This window comes from Rousettus aegyptiacus, unplaced genomic scaffold, assembly GCF_014176215.1.
Source record: "Rousettus aegyptiacus isolate mRouAeg1 unplaced genomic scaffold, mRouAeg1.p scaffold_m13_p_7, whole genome shotgun sequence".
Classification (NCBI taxonomy): domain Eukaryota; kingdom Metazoa; phylum Chordata; class Mammalia; order Chiroptera; family Pteropodidae; genus Rousettus; species Rousettus aegyptiacus.
Genome location: NW_023416310.1, coordinates 33545136 through 33554419, shown reverse-complemented (window position 1 = coordinate 33554419; position 9284 = coordinate 33545136). Strand labels below are relative to the sequence as shown.

Sequence of the window (9284 nt, the reverse complement as noted above, 5' to 3'; positions counted from 1 at the left end):
ATTTGGTGGCCCAGTTCTGCAGTGAGAGTGGACCCTGAAACATCAATCTCAAAGTGTTTCTCAACCCTGGTTGCATATTAGAATCACTAGGGGAGCTTATTAACTATATACATATACATGCCCAAAGGTTTTGATTCAATATGTCTGCAGTGGATTCCAGAATCAATACTCATAAAAGCAATCCAAATACCTGTGATACAAAACTAAGGTTAAGAACCACTGACCCAGAGACTCTTTCATTAGCCCTTCCAACAACTAACTTCATAACCCATTTAATACCCAAATGCTATAGCAATTTCTGTTTGAACTGTCTGTAATGGATTGCTTTTTCCGTAACTGGAGCTTGGTCAATGCAATGCCTGGGAGCAAAATCTTCCCAATCATAGTAAATCAAAATTTAACAGAATGAAAGTTCAAATATGCCGTCCCCTCCTCTCAACAATGGAACATTAAGATTTTTCATGCTTACAAAGAGAAGAAATAAAGATTATAAGAAAAAACAAGCTAAGGCCTTGCAGACACTGTCACTCCAGAGCCACTCATGTCCAGTCATGGTCAACCCACCTGTATTCAACATCACTGTCACAGTGAGCCCTAGGGCTGCATCCCCTTTGAGCTGTTTGCAGACAAAGTTTCAAAGACAGCAGAAAATTTCCATGTTCTTGAGCACTGAGGAGAAGGAGTTTGGTTACAAAGGTTCCTGCTTTCACAGAATTATTCCGGGATGTATGTGCCAGGTTGGTGACTTCACATACCATAATGGCATGGGCGGCAAGTCCATCCATAGGGTGAAATTCGATGATGAGAATTTCATCCTGAAACATATGAGTCTTGGCATCTTGTCCATGGCAAATGCTGGGCCCAACACAAACAGTTCCTAGTTTTCATCTGCACTGCCAAGACTGAGTGATTGGATGGCAAGCATGTGGTCTTTGGCAAGGTGAAAGAGAACATGGGTACTGCGGAGGCCATGGAGTGCTCTGTGTCCAGGAATAGCAAGGCCAGCAAGAAGATCACCATTGCTGGCTGTGGACAATGCTAATAAATTTGGCTTGTTTTATCTAAAAGAAAAAAAAAAGCTAAGAATGGTCATAAAACTAAGCCTAGAGTTTTGAAAAATAAGTTGCTATCAAAAGATTATAGCATGAAGGCTTAGGTAACATATATTCTGTAAGCAGTTATATCCTCCTTACTTATTTTTATTGTTTACTTACTTTGCAGCTATAGTGTTTAATTTTGAACAAAAGTAATGAAATAATATTAAAAATAACCCGTCCAATGCACTATTTAAATGAACCACAATTTCTGGTCTATTGCTGCCACCTACCAACTACCCAAGGCAATGCAGCTCGTGGGAATATGATTACTGTTCCAATCTTTCAGGATGTTAGTACCACCAAAGTTTGCCCTCATTTCAGTGTCACCTTTTAAAAATACTTTTAGGTATATGCTAACCCCTTAAATGATAAGCAGTTTAAGTGTTGTTAGGAATCTTCGCTCAACAGATCATTTAAGTATTAAATTATCTTGACCACGGATTACTATTAGACATGAATGTTATAGAAAATCCAAAATTTACAAGAAAAAATTTATTCAGTATATGTTGCTTGAACTCCTACGATACAGTAGGTATTATGGTTTATAGTAATAGTGCATCTTTTAAAATCAGCCTTCTTTAAAGGTCGTGTGTCTCAGAGATAACTTGTTGTGTAAATACAATGATTACCTGAGTATAGAAAAATGTTTGCAATATGGAAAGATTTCATCTAGAATTATTTACTTCTCAGTACCATTTATAAAATCTTGTCTTAAAAAGGCTGATAATGATGAATGTAATAAAGTATGAATAATTCAGCACTTAAAACATTTTGTTGATTGGATATATGTGACTTCCTTTGCAGTCAGTGAATAGTACATTAACTTATATCTGCAGTGGCATTTTACAATTAAGATGCTTTTATATACCAGATACCACTTACTTTTTACAGTAATCCTGTGAACTAATTAGGGCAAGTGCTATCTTTATTTTAGAGATAAGGAAATTGCTTCAGAACATTTAAGGGATTGCCCAAGATCACCCAGGAATAGAACCCCATGTGGAACCTGGCCTTCTGGGGTAAAAGTCAGAGTTCTTTCCACTATGCTGCACTATCTTTAAGCAGTCATTCATTCACTCATTCGATAAACATTACTTGAGTGCTTACTGTGTGCTATGTGCAGGTTCTGGGGAGAAGGTGGTGTCTAATTTAGAGATGGGAGTGAAATGGAAATTGATTGTCATGGACGGTATCTAAGGAAGGATATATAGGAATGAGCCAGGAAGAAAGGCGAGAGAATTTAATCCAGGGTGAGGAATACCATGGAGAGTGCATGAGCTTCCCAAGTAGGAGGAACTGAAAGATCAGTGTGGCTGAAACATTATTAAAAAACAGGGAAGGTGACATTAAACATGGCTATCAGTCCAGGCAAGAAGGAGCCATATGAGCCACGTTATGTAAGATATGGTAAAGAGTCTGGTGTCTGTTCTGAGTATGGCAGGAAGCCAGTGAAGGGTGCTCAGGCTTTATGCTACATGCTGCAAATCAGAAAATTTCCTGAGGGGAGGGGTGAAGTCCGCATACATTGTTCACCTCACTTCAGTGGATTTATTTTCCTTCTCTGCCAGATCTTGGTACATAAAATCCTGGATGCTTTAGTTCCTTTCCAATGTCTTAAATACCTAGAGTTTTATTTTGGTTTGGTGTTTATCTAGTTTGATAGTTATTCTCAATTGGTGGTTGCTCTGATACAAGCTAACTTGAAGCAAGAGTCTTCTCTCACTTTCTCTGAAGACTATTTCATTGTGTCTTTAGTCATCTCAAGTCTTTCACATCTTTTAATATCCTTTATTCTCTCAACTGATGACTTTGACTAATGCTTCAAGGAGAAAATAAAATCCATATAACCTACTACTAAGTGGTAGCAGATATAGCAGAGTAGATGCAGGGAACAAAAATTAGAGTTCAAGAAAATAAATACAACCAGCACTTGAGAAGTGAGCCCTACATTTGATGTGACTTTTGCCCTTAGGACATTTACCAAATCTTAAACTGTGTAATGGCAAGAAGGCAAAAAAACAAGCAAAAATCATCTGCTAAAAAGATAAGCAGAGCTTTTAGCAGTTTATGGTACTGGATAGAGAAAAATTATAGTTCAGGGCCCACCAAGGAAGAAGGGCCCTGATAAACTCCACAGACTTCTGTGGATATTCCTGAAGATACTCTGTTATTAAAGACAAATAGAAATAGACCAACTCTCACAAAGCCTAAAATTATCTCAACCCCTCACAGCATCAAAATGATCTGACCCTACTCTAACTGATGACAAAAAGAAAGTTAAATCTTTTCAGAGGAAAATAATATCAACTAGAATCTTTACATTTTTTTCTGGAATTAAAAATAATACCAGGCATGCCTGGGAATAGTACTGAAAGCCAGAAAAGCAAGAGAAAAAAGACAATAGAAATAAACCACAAATAATTTAGATATTGCTCTTATCAAATATGGATTTTTTTTAGAGTCGGAACCTGAGTTTATGAGAAGCACATTATGGGATTACCAGCTGTATTAAATGTTTATTTGAGGGTGGAAATCATGAATTTATATTGACACAAATCTGCTCAGTTGTGTCCAAAAACATATTACTCAATCTCACAACCAGCCCAAAGTGCTTCAAATAATGATTCCCAGGAGATGGTACATAAAAGCCAAGATAGGACAATTCTGAAGGGTGTGTTTTGCACTATTTCCCAGAGTTTCCCCACTGAAAATACTTGGAATAGTTGGCTTAATAGTACATCTTCCACTGGATGTGTTCTCTTCCCTTCATTACTTCCCCATTTCTCTAACAGTGTAATCTCTACTTCACAAATAAACTCCTTTTATGCAAATCCTTGTTTCAATGTCTGTTTCTAGGGGAATCAGAAGTTAGACATGCTTGTGTACAGGTGCAGGTATAGAGAAATATGTCCAGAGTTGAGGTTTTGCTAATTAAGTATAACGGATAAAGAAAGGGCACAGGAGCATTATTATAAACAGCCAAACTTCAGGGGGAAAGAAGAAAAAAAAGAAAAAATGCATAAAATTTCCACTGGAAATATCCAATTTCCACATGAATTTTCTCCATTTATAAAATGCCCTTTCTTCACCCCCATTGTCAATTGAGATCACCTCAACACCTACAAAATTTCTGAATAGTTTTTTTTAAGTACCGTTCAAAAAATATCTTAGTGTAAATTTTTTTTTCTTCCAGAAACAACTAAATAACATGACAAAAATTTTGTGGATTTGGAAAGGAATGCTTGAATTAGGCACCATGCTGTAGCTTAACATGTTACATTGTGTATACAAACATTCTCTAAGACCTGATTTTAGCCCTCATTTTTTGTGCAAAGCCCCATCAGTCCTTTTTATCTAGCTGTACATTATAATCACATGAGGAATGTTTTTCCCACTCCAGAGATTTTAATTTAGCCTGGGTTGTGAACCATCCATCTAAAGGATTGTATAAGGATCCTACCTTTTATGTTATGCTTTTTCCTTTTCAAAGTGATTTTTTAAAAGTGTAGCATACGCAAACTAAAATAAGCTTAAAATCATAGTCTGCAAGGGAACTGAACTATTATCTGGTTTGCCATTCAGGCCCCAGAATCTTACGTCTAAAAGTCTGGTAGAATCGAAACCACTTCAGAAATCTCTGTATGACAATACATGGAAAAGTTCTTTCCAAAGATGATAAAAGGACTTGTAGAGCATGACTAAGCTCACCTGTTTGTGGTATATATATTTTACTATACATTAATTTAAAAATAAATATGTGTGATAAACCGCCAGAGGTATATATAGTAGGGGGCTCTGATAATTTCCAGTTCTTCCTCATGAAGGAATTTATGAAAGCTCTTGGTCATTGTAATCAATCTGTTCCAGTCTTGATTCTGTTTTCCAAGATTCTGATGATCTTCCTCCACGCATCAAGCTCCTGTTGTCCCATAGCAGACTGTATGAAGATACATTTTATATCAGAATGCTATTCCTACTGCAGAATATTCTTAATCTGTCTATTTGGAATATCTCAAAGTTCATTTTTAAAAGGAATATCTCAAAGTTCATTTTTAAATGCCAAACCCATACTACCAGCAGAGGCTGTCCCCACAGGTACACTCAGGAAAATACTGGCTGCCTGCTTTTTTGTTCATTCTGGGCCAGCTTGGGTCTGTTTAGCTTAGACTTGCAGTGCTCTCTTTAACCTGCAGACTGTGGCATCTTTTTGTGTATCTGCAAGCATTTCCTACATCTGCAGTATGTCCTGAGCAGCTAGGGCAAGGGGAAGAGTTTACTCTGCTCCACTTGGCAAAAAGAGTAATGTGGGATAGCATTAAATACCCTCTGGCAGCACTGACTCAGGGCATAACTCTCTAATATTTTGTATCTACTATCTTGAGGTCTATACTTTGAAATAAAAATTAATCTTTTTTGATAGTCATGAGAATGTTATAATAACAGGAAGTAGAGTTATTGCCCATTTTACATATGAGGAAATGGGGACAGAAGGGAAATCAGAGTAAGTCATACAACTATTTAGTTCCTAGAATTAGGATGAATAAAAGCATGATAACCATTGCATGGATTTACGTGCAATTTTAAATTGTATTCTTATGCAAAATGGTACAGGACAGAATTAAGAAAAAAATGACAAATTGGGAAAAATATTTGTATCATGCATAATTAGAGAGTTAACATCAATATGTAAGGAACTCTTACAAATCAATAAGATAAAAGTACTGCCCTAATAGTAAAATGGACAGGAAACTCATAAAAGAATAAGTACAAACGACCAATAAATATATGAACTGTTTATTACTGAATGAAAATTAAAACAGTGGTCCAGTGGACATTTTTCACTTTTACCTATGCATTATTCCTTCTCCATTTTTTAAATTAAATTTATTAGGGTAACATTGGTTAATACAATTATATAATTTTCAGGTGTATATTATCATTTGACATCTGTATATTCTACTGTGTGTTTCACCCAAAGTCCAATTTTCTTAGCTACCATATATTTGATCCCCTTTACCCACTTCACCCTCCCCCTAAATCCTATATTTGACCCCTTTTTCCCCGTCTATTTTCCCTCTCCTCCTCCACCACGCTAGTAACTCGCCAGTCTATATTCCTCTGGTAACCACTAGTCTATAGTCCATATCTATGAGTCTCTGTTTTTTTGTCCTGCTTATTTAGGTTTATATCTCACATATAAGTGATATCATGTGATTTTCAACTTTTTCTGTCTGGCTTACTTCGCTTAGCGTGATTATCTCGAGTTCCATTCATGTTGTCGCAAATGGCAGTATTTCATCTCGTCTTATGGCTGGGTAATATTCCATTGCATATATGTATCACAGCTTCTTTAGCCACTTATCTATTGTAGGACACTTTGATTGCTTCCAGTTCCTGACCACTGTGAATAATGCTGCTATGAAATCGGTGTGTAAATTTCTTTATGGATATGAGTTTTCAAGCCTGGGGTAAATATTCAGGAGAGGGATTGCTGGATTATATGGTAGATCAATTCTTAGTTTTGGGGGGAACCTCCATATTGTTTTCCATAGTGGCTGTGCCAATTTGCAGTCCCACCAGCAGTACATGAGAGTTCCTTTTTCTCCTCATCCTCTCCAACATTTGTTATTACTTGTCCTGTTGATTATAGCTATTCTAACAGGTGTGAGATGGTATCTCATTGTGGTTTTGATTTCCACTTCCCTAATAGTGATGTTGAGCATCTTTTCATATATTTTTTGGCCATTTGTATGTCCTCCAGGGATAAATGTCTGTTCAGGTCCACTTCCCATTTTTTGATTCTCCTTTTTTTTTTTAATATGAAACACCTTTCTCCCCAGTTTCAACTACGAGGTTCTAAGAGAGCTGATGATATTTGTAAGGACATCTATTCTTTTCACTGGTGTAGTATCCAATCTCTCTTTTTCTCTTCCTCTTCCCTTGTGAGTCCTTGTGGTTTTGATGGGACTAATCCCTTCCCCTGTTCTCATGCTGGGGTGGAACATGACCCCATCCTAACTAATGAGGTTTTATCATCCTCCCTGCCACAATGATTGGCCCAAGATTAAACCCAATATCCAAGCCAAGCTATCCAAAGTTTTCCTTAGAACCTGTGCTAGAACCATCAGAAATAAGGTACTCCCTTTGAGGCTCATGAGACTTCTGAATCATTTAAGCCTGGAGCTGCCAGGAACAATTTTGGCAACAGGTAGAGAAAGCTTGCCTGAGAATGAAGACAACAAGGAGGAGAGCCAGCCAAAAGATAAAAAGCGAGTCTGATGACCCTTTTTGAGTGCCTGGATCTAGCTGTTCCTGAAAGCCGGAACTCTCTCCTAGACTGTTCAGTTACATGAGCCAATATTCACTTTTTTTTTTTTTTTGGCTTAAATCATCTTAAACTGAGTTTCTACCATGGCAATAAAATGAGCTCTGATAGATGTAGAATTAAATCAAAGAGAGCAAAGATTTCTCTTACCAATGGGCCTCCTGAGCTGAAATTATATAAGCATACAGCTCCCTGCAACCACTTCTCTCTCTCCTTTGAAGACACCTGTCTGCAATAGAAGAATGAGAATAATACATTTCTCTGACATCAATTGAATTCCTGATTCAAATCAACCCTGAGGGCAGCATCCAGATCAATGAGGCAATAAATCCTATTTGCTTAAGCTGGCTTGTGTTAAGTCTCTATCAAGAGTCCTATCTTATTTGTATTTATCTTAACATAAATAAGATATACATTTCCCTAAAATAAAAAAATAATAATAATAATATCCAGTATTAGGGACTCACACATACTGCTGGTATTGAGATACAAACATTTTGTAGAGTAATTTGACTATAGACTTTAAAATCCTTTAAGGTTACACATACTTTGAGAAGGGAGAAACGGATGAATAGGTAGATCAAGGGATTTTGGGGCTATAGAACTATCTCTATGATACTGTAATGGTGAAGACATGGCATTATGCATTTATCAAAACAAACAAACTTACACAATATCAAGAGTGAACCCTAATGTAAATATGGGCTTTAGTTAATAAAAATGTATCAATATTCATTCACTTATTGTAACCATAAATGTACCACACTAATGCAAGATGTTAATAATAGGAAAACTGTGTAGGGGCAGGGGTGTATATGGGAGCTCTCTTTACTTTATGCTCAATTTTTCTGTTCATCTAAAACTGCTCTAAAAAATAAAGTCTAATCGTTTAAAAAGAAAGAAAAAAAATTACACATGCTTTACAGGTGGGTAGTTATAAATTTATCCCAAGAACAAAAAATTGGGTAAAGATACAAAGATATAAATAAAACTATTGTCATTACAAAGTTGTCTATTATAGTAAAAAATTGGAATAAAAATCTACTCAAATGTCTATAAGCTTTAAAAAATTAAATAAATGAGGATTTGTATGCAGTTAGAGAATGGTGATGCTGAAAAAAGCTACTTATCTAGGGTTCAGGGATGAGCTTCAGGGGTTCAAATGCTGGCGCTCTCAGAGCCATTTGTGGGTTCTCTGGAGGCACTGTGGGGTCCTCTAACTACATAACTCTCTGATGTAGTGAGCACTATTGGGGTGACCAGTGGTACTCTGAGGTCCCCTTGCCTTAATGGGTCACACTTTTGGGTAGATTACTTCCAAGAAAGCTTAAACCCAAGTACCTTGCCCTCTTTAAAAATCCTCAAGGGCCTCCTAGCACCTACAAAGTCAAAACTTGGCACGGTATTCAAGGCCTTCGTTATGTGGTTTAAGTTAACTATTCCAGCCTCATTTCCTGTTCAGAGGGGCTGTTCTTTACATTTTGAAAATACTAGGTCAATTTTTCCATAACTGTTCAAAATATAGTCTCTTATGAATAAGGTGAGACTGCAATGGTCAATTCAAACCACAATTTCATATATCGTTCCTGATGTGGAGCAAATAGAAGGCAAATTAAAACGTGGCATGGTTTTGTACAATTGGTAGATTGTAAAAAATGAGAATCTGTTTCAATGTGACTTAAGAGACATTCTTCTGTGACTAACACAGGTTCTAATGCTGACCCCATAAAGAGGAAACCAAAGGGAATTTTTTGGTTCTACAGCGAACTAAATCTGAAAAGCCATAATCGCGTAAATTGTCATTATTTTTTACAATTTTAGAAAAAAACTCAGAGATAAATCACCAAAGACTAAATTGTGTT

The 9284-nt window shown here is 36.6% G+C and overlaps 1 pseudogene; it reads left to right on the top strand.

The window, feature by feature from the left end:
• The first annotated feature begins 551 nt into the window (after positions 1-551).
• LOC107501366 lies at positions 552-1135 on the top strand (annotated as a pseudogene).
• The last annotated feature ends 8149 nt before the right edge of the window (positions 1136-9284 follow it).